This window comes from Podarcis liolepis (genome assembly GCF_965112155.1).
Source record: "Podarcis liolepis genome assembly, chromosome: 10".
NCBI classification, from domain to species: Eukaryota; Metazoa; Chordata; class Lepidosauria; order Squamata; family Lacertidae; genus Podarcis; species Podarcis liolepis.
This window is the reverse complement of record NC_139562.1, coordinates 32839785-32856603: the sequence shown is the minus strand read 5'-3', so window position 1 is coordinate 32856603 and position 16819 is coordinate 32839785. Positions and strand designations below refer to the sequence as shown.

The 16819-nt window shown below is 43.2% G+C and overlaps 1 protein-coding gene and 1 long non-coding RNA gene across 4 annotated transcripts in view; one reads left to right on the top strand and one right to left on the bottom strand.

The window, feature by feature from the left end:
* GRIN2B (glutamate ionotropic receptor NMDA type subunit 2B) overlaps window positions 1-11324 on the bottom strand; it is a 275625-nt gene extending 264301 nt beyond the window's left edge. For 2 of the 3 annotated variants that reach the window (XM_083462730.1, XM_083462732.1), the window contains exons 1-2: window positions 11238-11324; window positions 1195-1333 (exon numbers count right to left, since the gene is read on the bottom strand). The gene's annotated coding sequence lies outside the window, so the exon portion shown is untranslated. Of the gene's footprint in view, window positions 1-1194; window positions 1334-9877; window positions 10253-11237 lie in introns of those variants that run through there. The other variant, XM_083462731.1, reaches the window with a different exon arrangement.
* On the top strand, window positions 10756-16434 carry LOC310687576. The gene is made up of 2 exons (XR_014516476.1): window positions 10756-10949; window positions 14903-16434. It is a non-coding gene; the product is annotated as an uncharacterized lncRNA (long non-coding RNA).
* The last annotated feature ends 385 nt before the right edge of the window (window positions 16435-16819 follow it).

Genomic DNA, 16819 nt, shown 5'->3' with positions numbered 1-16819 from the left:
CACCCACAGTTTAACTAAAGTGGCATTTCTTAAACAGTTTATATAGAACAAAATTATTCAAAGGTCCTTGGCATTCAGTAGTTCTCATTTTTCTTCAATGCTAAGAATCTTGCAAAAGGCTATGGGGGGCAATTATTTTCAAAAGGCTATTTTGTGAACCTGGAAAACATAAGAGGGAGGATTTTTCTTCATGCAACCTGATTCCCAATCAGTTGTTTGTCTGCAAGTAATGGAAATTTCACATTAAAATGTGGGTGATATCAGAGATGGCTCAAGACATTTGAGTGCCTGAGGCGGAAAAACTAAATTCCCCACCCCCATGGTGGTAATGGTAGTACAACAATAAACTAATTGACAATTTGTTGTCCTTAAATAGTACCCCAAAAGTTGAAGCCTGAGGCAGTTCTCCAAGTGAAGCTATGATAAAAACCAGAACAGGCCAAATCACATAAGGATTGTTGAAACAAAATGTGGCTCTAAACATCATAGCCAGTTATTAAACTGGCAATTGTCTAATTTAGAAAATAAGAAATGAGTTTCACTTTGATTTCTGCCAGCTAAAATCTAGATGGATGGGAAGTGGTTTGTTTCTATTTCATTTTACCAGTCATTTTGCTAGAAAACCTGATCTCTAAGGTTGGGAAATACTTGTTCTGCACTGGAAATGAAAGTGCCAGAATCCTACCAAACCCAAGACCCAGAAATACATTTTAAATGGTATCCCAGAGCTATGGGAACAGCAATATACCTCTCTCTTGACATTTAAAAAGCAATATAAAGCTCATGCACATATCCAGCCTCCTAACTCCCCCCACAATAAAATTAAGAGACTTAATTGAGCAGAGGGAAATCTTGTTTTAGAAATGGTGAAAGAATTTCACAACTAGTTTCTCATTTATTTGTTGTTGCTTTTTAAAAAAAACTTTAACAATATTAAGTAGGAAACAAGTCTGTGTTGGGGATGAAAAATGTGTCATACAGATCTATTCCTAATTAACATCTGGTGTAAGTTTACATGGAGACAGAATGGAAGAATAGGGTTGTGTGAACACTGCCATTTTGTCTGAGTACAGTACTTGGGTGTTCCTGCTTCAGGTCCTGGCATTAGAAGGGAGCATTCAAGAGTTTAGTCAGTTTGTATTCCTGAAGTTCCAACTTTTTTTACATGTCCAAAATCAGTCTTGATATACGTACTTCCCATGGCACAGACCTTCTATGTGCCTTTCCTCCCCTCAGATAGTACCGTTGGAGGGACATGGAGTCTGATTTCTCTGCATCTTCACTCAAGACAGTCTTCCACATGGACCATCACATGCTTGTTTCTGCCCATGCCCTAGATGGAGGGGGGATATGCACCACGTTATGTTGCTCAGTCCCTGTTCTTGCCAACCTAGCAGTTCAAAAGCACAAAGTGCAAGTAGATAAATAGGTACCACTCCAGCGGGAAGGTAAACAGCATTTCCATGTGCTGCTCTGGTTCACCAGAAGCGGCTTAGTCATGCTGGCCACATGACCCGGAAGCTGTACATCAGCTCCCTCAGCCAATAAAGCGAGATGAGTGCCGCAACCCCAGAGTCGTCCGCGACAGGACCTAATGGTCAGGGGTCCCTTTACCTTTACCTTTACCTTTATGTGTGAACAGGAGAACAAGTGGCTTGTAAAACAGTGATTGATTTGCTCCCCAAACCTCAGGCTTTTATATACATTATTTACGCAATGAGTCCCATCTGATTGGCTGGTTCTCCTTCCCTCCTGGAGCCTGACTGGTCTTTTCCTGCAAGCCAGTCAGTTGTTGCATTCTAGAATCCTACTTGCCTATTGTTCTAGGAACCAAGCTTAGTACATAACAAAGTGTCAGTGTCCTTTTGGTCAGGGAAGCTGCCTATGTGACTTTTCTGAACATAAAACACAGCAAAGAACAAAAGAAAGCCAGTTCACACTCCAGTTTATACATTACAAAGTAAACACTTTTTTCTTACATGGAGATTAATCTCTGTGATGGAAAAGCTAGCATGAAGCAAATCATCAGAGCCCCCTGGCTAAATTATAAAGACAGGAGCAGCGTGGCTATTGCCTGGGCTGAATCTGTTACGGGACTAAATAAAGGACTTCATCCTCTAGGGTCTGCCAGCCTTTCACCAGCACTAAATTCACTCTTTTAATAAAAAGATAATGTTATCTCATGGGAAACAGACTCCCTCCTGCCTCTTCCTTTGCTCTTAAGGAGCCAGCTAGCTCCCAGTCTCCCTCTGCAAGACAGTTACATCGTAATGAGGCGGGCTGGTTTCTCAAGGATAATGAATGCAAAAACAAGCAGTGATGGAAATGCCAAGCCAGGGTCCATCACTCATTCCTGAGCTCTGGAATCCATTAGGAAGTGCACCAGGGAAATGGAGACCCAAGCAGCATGTGAATAGGGCCAGGGTTGCAGGCTGGGAATGATTAGGAATGCAGGACAATCAAAGTTAACGTTTATTTCACTCTCAAAAAAGCACACCCTTTGTCTCCCAGTAAGGAGAATCAAAATGCCCCCCTTCTCCCCAGAGTCTTTGTGCTTCTGATCTGTGGCATTAATAGAGTTCAAGCATGGGGACAGTCAGTTCATTACCAAGGTTGATTCATGCATTTTGGAGACATTTTGTGTCTAATATTTTTTTCTCCCCAAAGAGCTTTATGTTTGGCAGCTCTTACTTTTTTTCACACATTTCACCTCCTTCCTTTCTAACAGAGGAAAAGGGGATGGGGAGAAGAACCATCTATGCAATTTTCTTCAGTCATTCTTTAATGCAAATAACTCAATTCATACTTAGACATGGTTATTACACAGCCCCATTCACCCAGGCAGAATTGGCTTCCCAAAGCTCCTTTCGCCGTTTTGCTTCTATAAATGATTGTTCATTTCCCTTTTAAATGATTTGTACGCTGTTGCTCTATTCCTCTACTTGTTCATTTAGGAAACAAATGTCTCTGCGCCAGAGAGGGTATCTTGTGGGTTCAAATCTCTGCAAAGGTTAATTCAAAGAGCTTCATCCCTTGCATCAGTGAAAGCATCTATGAAAGCAGGAAGCCCTCATCCCATTTAATCAAAGGACTAGGAATGGGCAAATTGTTCTTGAGTACACACTCCTGATTCAAGGCAGCTCTCTCCACAGATTAACCTACACAATAATGTTGGTGCAGTGCTGGGGTGTTAAATTTAGATGAGGGAAGCCCAGGTTCAAATTTCTGGGGAGGCATGATGCCCACTGGATGCCTGACCCGAACTAAGAAGCAGAAAGAGATACATAAATATTCTTTTGCATAAAGCCAATTCCTGGGTTGCACCCCATGATTGCATGACCAAGAAATAGAACTGAGGCAAAGTTATGAAGATCAAGAGATAGGTGGGCATCAGGGTAGCGAAGGGGCTGAAAAAAGGCCTATGTGGAAAAAGTGAAAGACCTGCCTATGTTTAGCCTAAAGAAGGTAAAATTTAGAGAAGACACAATAGCCATCTTCAAATATCTGAATTGCTCTCATGCAAAAAATGAAGCATCAGGCTTGCTCTCAGTTGCTCCATAGAGCAGGATGAGTCCCAATGGAGAGTGGTAGGGAAGCAGATTTCATCTAAGCATTAGGAGAAACTTTCTAATGGTAAGAGCTATTTGGTGGAGGAGCTGGCTGCCCTAGAAGATGATGGGTTTTCCTTGGCTTGAGGTACTTGAAGCAGAGGCTCAGTTGCCATCTGTCAGGAGTGTTGTAGTTGCATTTTGCATTGAAGATCCTGCACTGAGCAGGTGGCTGGACTACATGTCCTTCAAGGTCCCTTCCAACTCTATGATTCTTTGTGTATAGGTGCTGACTTGGTCTTCAAAGGTTCCCACTGAGCTCCAGGAGACAAGTGCAGCCAAGAGGGATGAAATCTGCTTTCTAGCCCCAACCTTTCCCACCACCACCAGATTTGGGGATCACCACAGGCAGTGGGTTGTTTCCCTCCACATAATAAAGGTTCCTTTGAGGCTGCTATACTTTCCTATGGGAACAGATTCGAAATATCTGCATTGGAAACAAAATTATCCCCTCACCCTTGTCACATGGTGCAGACTTCAGTGATAGGGATTTCATAGGTGTTGAGGTACAATATACACATTGTTGAGCATTGACTCATTGCACCTTTGTGTTCCTGAAATATACAGTGAGTGAACACCCACCCACTCACACCTATCATGACAGACATTTTGCTAGCAGTAAATCCAGATTACTGCGCCACAGGCAAAGAAGAATGAACCTGGAATCTACAGGGCAGATGGCTTCAGGTGATTTAAATAAGTAAGCCAAGTTGTATCCTTCTGTGGAAGAAAAATATTGCCATGCTTAGGAGCAGTAGTTACACAATCAACACAGAGCTAATTCCTCTCATGTCATATCAGTGGTGTAGCTAATACTTCCTTCGCACCTATTGCCAGCACAGTAAGACAAACAGCACACGCAGTATTCAAACACATAATCAGATAGCACAGATGGCGTAAACGATCCTCCTCAGTCATGGTATATAGAATTTGGTAGAAACATTTCCCCAAACCACAGTTATTTAAAAGCTCAAGCTATCCAAATATACTTTGTGTCCCTTGTGAAGCCTCATATAAATGAAAACTCATATAAAATGTACTCTTGGTTTAATTCTCTCAAGGCCATTCAAATAAATGAAAATATATGCCTCTTTAAAAATCCACATATGGATGCATATTCGTTAGAATCATGTTTCAAAGGTTATTTGGTTTTTTTAAATAAAAAAACTGTTGGGCTTGAAGAATCATGGATTAAATTCCAGCTCATTTTAAAATAAAATAAAATAAAATAAAAAACTTGAAATCAGCAATGCCAGCTTGCTGGGTAGCCTAGGGCATCATGACCTCTCTACCTAATTTGTCTCAAGATTACCATGGATGCACCATGATGCAACCAAATCAAATTCACCAGGGACTTCTGTGTGTGGACTTCTGTGTGTGATTCATTGTGATTACAGATCAGATTTATTCCTTAAAATGGCCTTTCACATTTGTGTATGTATGTACAGTATGTATGTATGTATGTATGTATGTATGTATGTATGTATGTATGTATCTGTTTTCAGTGATGCAGCTGGGGCTAGGATTGAGGTCCAGGGCTTCACAGCATGTTTTAGAGTTGGCATGAAGGGAGAGCAGGGCTTTCGTGTTTTAAACAGCTGCGTGACAGGCAGAAAATCAAAGGCTAAGCCTCTTCTAGTACTGTATATGGAAATGCTATTACTGGTATGGGGAAAGCTTCACCTGTTGACATTCTGTCTTTCAGATATCTTGTTAATTGTGTGTGGCCCTTGATTTATTGTAGAGCCCTTCGTTATTACCTGTGAAAGAGGTTTACTTATGACAAAAAGTTTGTGTGGATGTGTGTCTTCTGTGAGTGGGTTGTGTTTTAATTGTTGTAACCCACTCTAGTGCCTTAGGGTGAAGGCCAGGTGGTTGTTGTTAATTCAGATATAGAAAACCTTTGGTGTGCCAGATGTTTCTGAACTACAAGTCGCATCAGCTCCTGCAAGCATGGCCAACAGCCAAGGATGATGGCAGTTATAGTTCAGCAAAATCTGGAGGGGCAAAGGTTCTCCACACCTGCACTAAGCCATTATTATTATTATTATTATTATTATTATTATTATTATTGCGCACAAGGGTCAGCCTGCAGTATGAAAAGAAAGGTTCCCAAAAGCCAGGCATGTGTGCTCGAGATTTGGCCTATTCACATGTCAGATATCTATCCACTGGTCACAATTAAAAGCAAAAAAAGCTGGTATCCACCAAAACGGGATGTAGAAATCAGCAGAAGCAGCTTAGGTTTTGTTTGCAAGTAACACCAAGCTATGGTTTATTAAATGGAGCCACAGTAAAACAGGAACTACCCTGTTCCAGTAATGCAGGTATCAGACCTGACTTGGCTAAGGAGCTGTGCTCTCAGCCATCTACTTTCATACTCCAGCCCAACTGATACAGAGAGCTGCGATTGCAGAGACAGCGGCACATGCTGACATAGCTAGTGTAGCATCCTGTACAAGGCAAATGGGACAAATCCATCATGCTGCAGTAGCTACACTCCCATTATAACAACTTATTATACTACAGGGATGGCCAGCCTTTCAAGACAGGAGCCTCTGTACCTTCACCGTTGTGTAGGAGAGAGAATCTCAGCAGGTGCAGCTTTGTCATTTCACAGCACAACAGAAGTCTGAAAAGGTACACCTGCTACGATTCTCCCCACCTGACATCTGAAAGGTACAGGAGTTTTTATGTTGCAAAGGCTGTACAACCTGCTATGCTACTGTAGATACATGCGGTTACACTGACAAGGCTGCCTCCACAGGGATATGTAAACAAGTCCTCTCCAATCCTGCCCTTGTCCCAATCCTGGCCAAATGTCTTCACACCCTTCTCTGCAACATGATAGCAACACATGCCATCACTACACTGCTTCATTGTCATCACCACCATCCCTCAAAATACAAGGCACCTAACATTTTCTAAGTGCTCTGCATATATTTAAAGATGAGTTACTCCCTGCCTACAAATTCACAATCTAATAGACACAAAGCAAAGGGGGAAAGGAAAGGGGAAGGGAAACAATGGTGTCAGCTCTTCATTCCTTTAGTTTTTCATTTGGCATGGCCATATGTGAATTTCTTAGTTTAAGTAGGGTTGCCATATTTCAAAAAGTCAAAGTCCAAGCACAAAAGTTGTTGAACTTTTTTTTCTTTTTTCTTTTCTCTCTCTCTCTCTCTCTCTCTCTCTCTCTCTCTCTCTCTCTCTCTCTCTCTTGGCAAAATCACAAAAAGAAGTTTTTGAGCAATTCTTTAAGGGGGGGGGGAATTGCCAAAATCTATACTTCCAGGACACTCCAGGGTTTTTTGACCAGACACTGCTTCTGACGACCAAATCCTAGCTATCTCTAGGAAATTCTGGACGTATTGCAGCCGTAAGGAAGTGCCTACTTGCATGGAAAGCATTGCAATTGCCATTTCTTGCTGGATCTTATGTTACATATGATTTTAGTGCAGGAGGGGGTTCCTTATTTCCTTTTGCTTGTATCCCCTTTTCCCATAAGGTGGGTGATGAATGGGGCCCAACTGGTCTCCCTACTATATTATCTTTCCGGGAGGCATGGAGGTGAGCGTTCCAGTGGCCCTGGGTGTCTTGGTTAGTGACAGGGCCTGGAGCATACATCCTTTTAATTTTGCAGTCTGCAATGTTCTGAGGTATGTGTAAATGATATTGTGTAAATATTAGAGTAATCAAGGTACACAGATATGGGATAGTACCTTATTGGCCTGAATATAAGTCTCACTTTTTTCCAAATTCCGACCATGAAAAGTTAAAGTGCGGCTTAAATTTGCAACCTTACAAAAATTGGCTTTTACAATATCACTGCTGAAACAGATATACAGTAAAATGGGTGTGAGTGCCTGTGGAATTTTAAGGGAGAGGCTTATATTCGGTTATTGTCTTTTTGTCTTTTTTTCCCCCTTGAATTTTAAAGGTGCGGCTTATATTCGAGTGTGGCTTATATTTGGGCCAATACGGTATGTATCTGCTAGATGTGTAGGTAAGTATATTAGGTGAAGTAGGATTAGCGTTCCTTTGGAAAGAGGAGAAACAGTACTTGGAAAGTTGGAAGTGAACGGTGATTGGATGTGGGAGAGGGTGTTTGGTTTGTTATGGCAGGGTTAGTGAGATAGAATGGGGTCAGCATTGTTGCTAGTCATGGTTTGGGCATAAATGGTGAGGGAGGATTTAACTTAGGTATATTTGGAAGGGTAGACTAGATAGGAGTCTTTATATGAACCAAGGTAAAATCCAAGAAAGTGTACAACTGAAACCTTACGCTTCTGTGCGCTGAATTACCATCAAAGCTTTTATTACTTCTGTTATCAATTAAACTGTTTCAGCATACGCACAGGCCTCTTGACTGGCTACCCTAGAGGTGGGGTCATTCAGATACTTGGTATCTGTGATGGCAGCGAAAATAAAGAGAGTTGGGAATACCTAGCAGAAACCCAGCTCAGGGCTTAGTGAGAGACAGGAGGTGGTGCAGGAAAATTGAGGTAGGTCAGATGCTGGAGCCAGAGAACCACATAGCTGAGGGAAAGTGGTGCAACACAGTCGTTGGGCATCAGGAAGTTTGGGCAGAATGTTCTTTCTTGCACAGAGGGGCAAAGCAAAGACCCTCCAGCTCCTTCTCTGGCTGAAGGATGCCAGGTTAGCCTCACCCTTGCTGTTATGTTTGTGCAACCTCCTGATGACCCTAGCACACCTGGCTGGTGACAGAAAGTACCATGTGCCTTCCTTCGGCTCTTTAGTCCCAGGTAACATCCAGCAACTATAGCTGCTGATAATGCAGGAGCACAGCATCCCAGCCAGTGTGCTGCAACACCAGCACAACGGTACAAAGTGTGATGTCGCACCAACACCATGCATATCAACTTGTTTGGCAGAGCTATGTCTCATAGGTCTCAACTACAGAACCATGAATAAAAGCATTCATTTCCTTTGTACAAGCCAAACAACCTCATGTGTGAAAAAATAAATGTCATGGCAATGGGAAGAAACATAATATGCAATTGAAAACGGCTTGGAAATTATTTTGTTCAGCTTTTGTGATGATGCAGAAAAAAGATTGCAACTGATGCCCCAAAGAGGCCAAACTCTGGTCAGCTACCTCAGAACAAAAAGGCAATTTAATAGCTCCCAGTTATTATATATTTGCAGTCTGATACATACTTCCTTCACCATATCCAAATTGCTGCTAAGTAAAGGTAGAGTATAGAAAATAGTACTGCAAACAACCCATTTTCACAGAGCAATAAAAGTGTGTTTTAATATTTATTTTGCAGCCTTCACTGTAATTTGCGCTAGAATACTTTTTATCCTGTACAGTGGTACCTCGCAAAATGAATGCCTCGCAAGACGGAAAACTCGCAAAACGAAAGGGTTTTTAGTTTTTTGAGTTGTTTCGCAAGACGATTTTCCCTATGGGCTTGCTTCGCAAGATGGAAACGTCTTGCAAGTTTGTTTCCTTTTTCTTAAAACCGTTAATACAGTTGCGACTTGACTACCAGTGTGGTAGCCTTTTTTGAGGTTTTTGAAGACTTTGGTGATTTTTGAAGCTTTTCCAAAACTTTTCCGACACCGTGCTTCACAAGACGAAAAAAAACGCAAGGCGAAAAAACTCACAGAACGAATTAATTTCGTCTTGCGAGGCACCACTGTAATGAGATATAATTTCAATGGCCTGGCAGCCTTTTCTTTAGAGAACTATCCCTCAAGTGAACTCCTTAATTGGTTTTAGTCTACAATCCTATCCCCTAAGAGTAAGTTTCCACTGAACATAGTGGAACTTACTTCTGAGTAGACATGCCTGGGACAGCCTTGTAAATTCTTTCTGCCACCTCATTGTTGTCTCCCACTGTAGGACCCACTGAAGTGAGTGGGGCTTATTGTAATGAGTGTTTTGGTAATGGGAACACAGATAAATCTTATAACCGTATACTTAGAGAATAGAGATTTGGTCCCAGCTGATCCAGACTATGAGGCACACTCCCTATTAATTCACCCAGATATGCACATGCGCATATCTACACACACACCCCTTCACATATTTTAATGCGTACACGTTGTTTTGGTCAGCCAGTAGTACAGCCTCTGCTGCAAGCAGTGCTGTTCCTATTATTTAACATTTATACAGTTCCAGAAATGTTCCAGGCACCATAAACCACCACCACTCAAATGTTAATGATTCACAAGTTCTCTGTAAGGCATCATACCAAGCCAACTTGGGGTAAATCCAAGTTAATTGAATATTGTTATTTTACCTCTTGATTCAGCTATTCAAGCATAATTTGGTTTGACTTTCTATGACTCACACGTTGCCTTAAAAGAAGAATCAGAAAATGGCCAAACTCAAAGCCTGTGCCATGTCATCTTGGCTGTAGGACGTGCCGACTCCTCTTTATGGAGTCAGTTTTGGACCTTTACATTTCAGCTGCCTTCACTGAAATGAAGTAGTCCCCAAGTCCACATTTAAGTACAGTTGACTTTAATTTTGTTCTCACTGTTAAGAAATCTGCCAGATAGTTTCATTGAAGGATTACCCAGCTTTGAACTTTGCTTCATAGCAAAAAACAACAACACAAAAAACCCCGAAATTGGAGGACCACCAATAAAATAAAGCAGCAGCAGAAGAAAGTGAAGAAGACAAGACAAGTTTATTAAATTTGTGAGGTCCATGCCTTTACACAAAATATCATAAAACATTATTAAAAGATAAACAATAAAATTATAAAAGTAAGCTAAAATTCATGCCATGCTGTCCCATGAAACGGTGAGGTCCCTCCCATTGCTCTCCTAACCTGTTGCTGTATCTTCTTCCCTGAATGGTGGGGTCTATTGGGTAGTGAAGAAATGTGGAAGTGCCAGGGCATGGCAAGAGGAGTTTAGGCTGATAGGCAGAATCAAGGTGGAGTCTGATTCAGAGGACAGCAGGTGCCACCTCTACAGTGGCCCCACAAGGTCATGGTAGACCCTGCTCCTCGTGCTTGAACTAGCACTGTCGTACCTACACATGAGTAATTAAAACTGAGGCCTAATATGAATAGTAGAATGCCTGATATCTGGTGGACGGGGCTTGTGGATTATGCTCCAAAATCAGCTCCCTCTTCAGTGTGTGTTCAGTTAAGAATGTCAGTTAAGAGGGACCAACTGCCTCTTCTTGCCTCTTGCCTGAGACTTGCCTCATGTTTTTGTATTTCGTTTCTCTCATTATGTTATTTTTTTACAGTTTTCTCTCAGTTTATTATTAAAGCTTGTTTACATTTACGTGAGTTACTTATTTTTCTCAAAGAAAAAGAAACTCTGCTGAAGAATGGTGGAATATTCTAAACTTGGGTGAGTGAGGGGATATTCCCAGTTTGCCAGGAGGATTGGTTTTGTTAATCATCCCCCCACCTCCACAACATAATTAACAGAGGTATTGGCTGGGCGCTTAGATTCAAAACACGGGGCCTCCAGTGGGAGAGAGTTAAAAACACTCTCAGAGTTAACTGGCAGCATAGCATGTAATAAAACAAACCCTTCTGCACATCCGGTCTCCTTACAGCTCTTGCCCCTTTCTCTCTACTCCTCTGGCAATGAACAGACCACACACTTTTAAGTAAGTTTAAAATATTTACTTACTAAATCCAAATGTCTGGTTAATGCGCTAATCCATGCAGCAGCAAGGAGATCACAGGGTACAAAATGCAGCACATAGTTTCAAACATGGTGTGATGGCGTGGGATTCCAATTCAGAGGATGAACCGGAGGAATCCCAGCCTGCACAGGAGTCCCCGCCTCCAGGGCCGGCTGAACTGGGGCAGGGCCTTGATTCTGAGGCACCTACACCTGTGCCAGATCCTCAGCAGCAGGCACCAGGTGAATCCATTCTGGCTCCAGAGGTGGTTGAGGACTCAGTGCCTACAGGTGAGTCTCCCCCTGGGCCCAGTAACCCTTCAGCCTCTCCTGAACTGCAGAGGCTCAGGGCAGAGAGGCGAAGGGAACTGGTTTCTCCCAGGAGGAGTGCTCGCCTTAAGGCCAGGAGAGGCGGGTCTCCTGGGGGCCAGGACCGCCTCTGGCCTCAGAGAAGATAAAGGCCACTCAGCCCGGTCCCAGGTTGCGGAAGCAACGTTGTTGTGGCGTACCTGCTCCTACCCAGACCCAGACCTGACCTTCCAGTGTTCCTGTTCCCTGCCCGGCTTCCTGCTTCTGACCTTCCAGCGTTCCTGTTCCCGCCCGGCTTCCTGCTTCGGACCTCGCCTCGCTCCTTGTGAACTGTTTCCAGGCTAGTGACTCAGGACTGAACTTTGACTATGATAACGGTAACCTTCCCCCCGGGACCAGCACACATGCAGTCTGAACTTGGATCCTGTTCAGACACAACCGGCCTAGTGGATTTCATGGCAAGAAGAAAGAGAGTGTGAGGAACAGGAAGAGAAGAAGATTAATTTCCTCATGAAGAAGAGAGGATGTGACCTAGCTGAGTCTAGGAACAGAGTTCTATGGTTAAAACCCTTTATGCACTAACTAGCACTTATGTTTGACTGCAGTTTCCCACAGTTTTTTTTAATGCCTAAGCTAGCTCTTGGGCCAGAGAAAGGTGGGATGTAAATGTAAACTAAATAAGTAAATAGATTATATGATAGGCAGTAACTTAATCCACGCATGTTCAAAGAAGAACTTGCATAATGTGCAGCATCAAGTCCACAATGAACCGCTACTCAGAATTATAGCATCTGCCTTGCTTGAGGAAGACCCCAGGTTGAACCACCAATACTTCCAGGGGCTACAATACTGGGCTTGTATGGTCTGACTCAGTATAAGGTAACAAAGATACCAAGTCACAGGGACCCAATTAAAACTCATACTGATATAAACTTATTCAAAAGATACAAGCTGCAGCCACTGTGTATTCAACAATCCAATTCCCCAAACAATACAGCACATGTAGACAATAAAACAATTCTCTAAACAATACAGAACAAGATCTCCAGGACTGAGCCTCTCTTTGTACTTCTTCAGACACCAACTGGAGAATATGCATGGAAGGCAGTTATTAAATCTTTATTGTCTCAATTTTTCTTTGTAGATTTTTCTTCCTTGGACAGAAGTATCATTGCTATAAATCCTAAAATGATATTATTGAAAATCACCTATTGAACAATATTAGACTGCACAATATGAGGCCACAGTCAATAATAGGATTAAAATACCTCTTGAAATTCTCTTACATATTCCTGCATCTAAGCACAGCCAAGAAGGATGGAACTTCTAGCACTGGGATATACAAAGTTATCAATATGGAAATTTTAGTTTTCTAAGAGGACATAGTATCTTATTTTAAAAAATCTTCTGAATTCAAATCCAAACCTGTGGTACAGGAATAAGGAGCTTTCCATTGATAGAAGAAGGATGAATATACTGAGTAAGGTTTGACTGAGGTCTTACATAGGAACAGAGTTGAAACAGCTGTGATTCTAACACGTGGCTCCTCCACACCAATGAATTACTGGCTCTAATGCGTAATACGTTGGTGGTGTAGGTCCAGGCAATAATCCTCCCCCCCTCCCCCCCGAATCACCGCTGCAGAACCCTTATTGCTGGTTTAATAACTATAAGTTGTTGGCCAAGGAATCCAAAACAGCCTTTTCATGCCAACATAAATATGCCATCTTTTGGAAGATTGTTCTATTTTCCGTATGTCTCTTAACACCACTCTTTCAAAGGCAGCTATACTGGGATTAGTAATCTTTGGAAGATATCTAAACTGGTATGTAGTGCTCTGTGTTATATCACCGAACACTTGTTTAAGCTTGAGTAATCGAATTAACGATTCGAAAGATCAGTCCTCATATTCAAGGCATTGTATCCTGACATTGGTACCTATGCTGCCTGGAAGTGCCTTAAATAAACCACCACATAACAATAAGTTATGTCCTTAAGGAATACTACTCTGCCTCTTTACTTCCTCCATAATTTCAAATGGATATGTCATCCTACAGGCAGAGCAGAGGGTAAAGGATGCAGTCACTGTCAGAATTATGGAATGGAGCAAGCAGCTTCCACTTTATAGTGGTGACTAGATGCAAGAAAAGAGAAGGCTCATTCCAACCATATCTTTGTTTTGAGGAAAAGGGCTGGTTCAGTTTTTCTCATCCCTTTGTGGCAAACTTCACCTGAGTTCTACCCAAGACAAGAGCTTTCTCTTACTTATGTGTACTCAAATGTTTCAAGTGTATAACTAACATTTTGAAAGAAACAAATACAAATACACTTGCAAATATGCATCTTACACAGGTACGACTCTCTCTTGAGTGACAAACCTGGCTCTGCTTCTGCACTGTGTGCAAAATGAGCTCCAGTCCCTTCTGCTTTCTGCTCAAGCTTCCTCTGGCTGCATCCACCCTTGGGTATGCCCATGCTGGGTCAAGCATTATTCCAAATATGTAACCAGTGTGGCCTGGGGTGCCACATCCCATGTGCAACCAATAGTACCATCTCCCGCCACCCAGGAAACACCCCAAAAGGGGCTGCTGTCTCCTGGATGACAGCACAGGCCCTCAAAAACTCCTCTCCTAAAGCAGATTTTTGCCTGAGAGGTTCCACAAGCTGTGATTTCAAGCAAGCCAATTTGCGTTCATTCTCCATGCAACATCCACCAGTTCTTCTGAATTGCTTTAGAGCCGTGGAGAAAAGGAAATGCTCAAGAAATAATTATATGCTAAGAACTCCTTGCCCAAGTGCTTTCTACTTTTTTCACTGCCCCCTCTCCACTTTCTCTCCTCCTCCCCCTTCTCCTTCTTCTTCTTAGTTTCCTTTTCATCTTCCTCTTTTATGTATTATTAGCTTTGGAATGATCTTTACTGAGGAAAACTTGAATCTGAAGGAAGGGTCTAATTGCACTACCTCTGAGGACTAATTAAGCCATCTGTGACTGACAGCCTTTCGAGCTTCCTTGTTTTGTGGTAGATAGAGCTGCAATGCCAGCTGTCCTAACTCCCCCCGCCCCCTTTCTGCAAAGCAAGAAAGGAAAAGGAAGGGCACAATTAATAGTTTGTCATTTTTGTTAGCACATTTCTTTAAGAAAATATCATCAATTGGCCTCCCTAGCTGAGGCAGTTTGACACCTGTCGTCTTTTCATCTTTTCCAAATGGGCTGCAACAGGAGGTGCTGCCCGAGTTTGACACTCGGAGACCCTCTTCAGCCACGTAAAATATGGCCAAATAATTTCCTTGAAACAAAGAGATGAATGTACTGTGTTGAGCATTGTTGCCCTGCATAAATTAAAATTAACGTCTCTTTCCAGGCTGGATGCTCCTCCTCTCTCATAGGCCAGAATGCACATCATTCAGCAGACTACATTCTCCATCCAATATATCATCTGGACTGGATAACAACTTGGAAGAGCATCCTGTGAAGGCTAAAATGCAGTTGAGGCATGGCCAGGTCCTCTAGATAAGACCATACGGGCAGCAGTGGAGTGTTTTAAGGCAAGGAAGGTTTCCAAATTAAGCTCCGTGAGAACTGTGGAAACAGCTCCTCTGTGTGCAGTATTTAAAATGGAAGATTATTATAGCCCAAAGCAGACAAGGACCCTGTTTTCCTGCATACCTGCACAATGAACAATCTCCCTTGCTCCTTTCTGCCTTTCTTTGTACAGTCCTGCTGCAGCTCTTGCCTTCCTCTTTCCTTTATCCCTTGTAATTTGCACAGAGGGTTGCTTCTGTAGCCAATTTATTTGTAAAGTTTCCTTCTGCAAGGGGAAAACACCGGTGGTTAAAAAATAGAATGAAAATTATAGAACTGCTTTCCAGAATGACTTTTACCTTTTTTTTATTATTTGCAGGATTTGTTTTAAACGGATTCAAGCTGATAGGAGGGGGTGGCATTTCTTCACCTCCAAACCCTGCCTTTGACCCAGCTGAGCAGGGGCGCAATTTAGGTGGGCCAGGGGCAGCCTCCCTCCCCTGCATTTCAGGCCACCTGTGATTATGCCTCAAGAGCATCTGTAAAGCCAGCCAACTCAGGCTGTTCCCAGGCGTGTCTTCAAATAGGAGTGGATGCAAATCTTTCAGATGCGAGGCGAACGCTGCTTTCCTTCCCTATCTAGTGAATGACACATCATGCGCACACACATACACGGATCCCCACTCCCCGCATGTAAGAGGTGAGCAGCCTACTTAGTTGTCATTTTCTGAGCACCCTTTCTGCTCAAACATCAACTGGGTACCTTTTACGTGCTTTTCTGCGTACTATTCTATTCTTGAGAAACAACTCTGAGAAGGAAGCACTTTGGCTTCCTCAGGGGTGGTGGAAGGGGGTGCGGTGGGGGTGGGTCACCCCAGGTGTCACCACTGAGAGGGGTAACAAAATGCCGGGCAACACTCACCACGGGGCCTGCAGCGTGCCCAAGCCACATGTCTCTCCTGCCCCAAACGTTCTGCCCACCGCCTCCCCCTCAGCTGTCCTGCCCTGGCTCGCCCCGTCCCGTGGGCGGCTGGCCCTGCCCCCGGGTGCAGGGCACATGGACCACCCCAGGCACCCGACTGGCTTGCTCCGCCGCGGGGCTTCCTCACTGGCACCAGGGCCACCTGGGTGGTACTGTGCAGATCTAGCTCTGCTGAATGCCTGAAGTAGAGGCTTTCCCGGAACTTGATCCAGGAGAGAAGATGGCAGGTGCACCCAGCATGTGGTGAGTGCACTTACACAGCAGGCAAGTAGACAGGAAATGAAAGCAACAGAAGACAACCTAAACAACAACAAACATTGCAAGAATACACAGTTCAATGTGAAAATGCTACTTTATGCAAAGCTACTAATAAATATAGCCTAGTATTGGTTCATTTTTCTTTCCCTCTCAGCCACCTGACTCTCACCCAAGATCCAGGGGGGATGTCAAAAACATTTGCAACACTTGGTGCCATGTGCTGCCTCTTACCTGTGTGGGGTGCTCAGCCCTCCTAGCAACCCCCATTTGTTGGAGAGGTGTTGTATGTTCATGTCTGCAGTCCCTTGCTGTTTGGGTTCTAGCCAGAGAAGTGTTGGCAATGTAATCAAGTTCCTATCTGTGTTGTGAGGCCAGGCTATCTTGTGCTCTTTCTCCATAGCTTTCCATCCCCGAAGTTCCCCCCTTGTGAGCTCTGAGTATGCATGACTTGAGATCAGAAAGATATAGACCCCATATCATGTATCTTGTTGTCTGAGTTATGGTCTCTCTATAGGG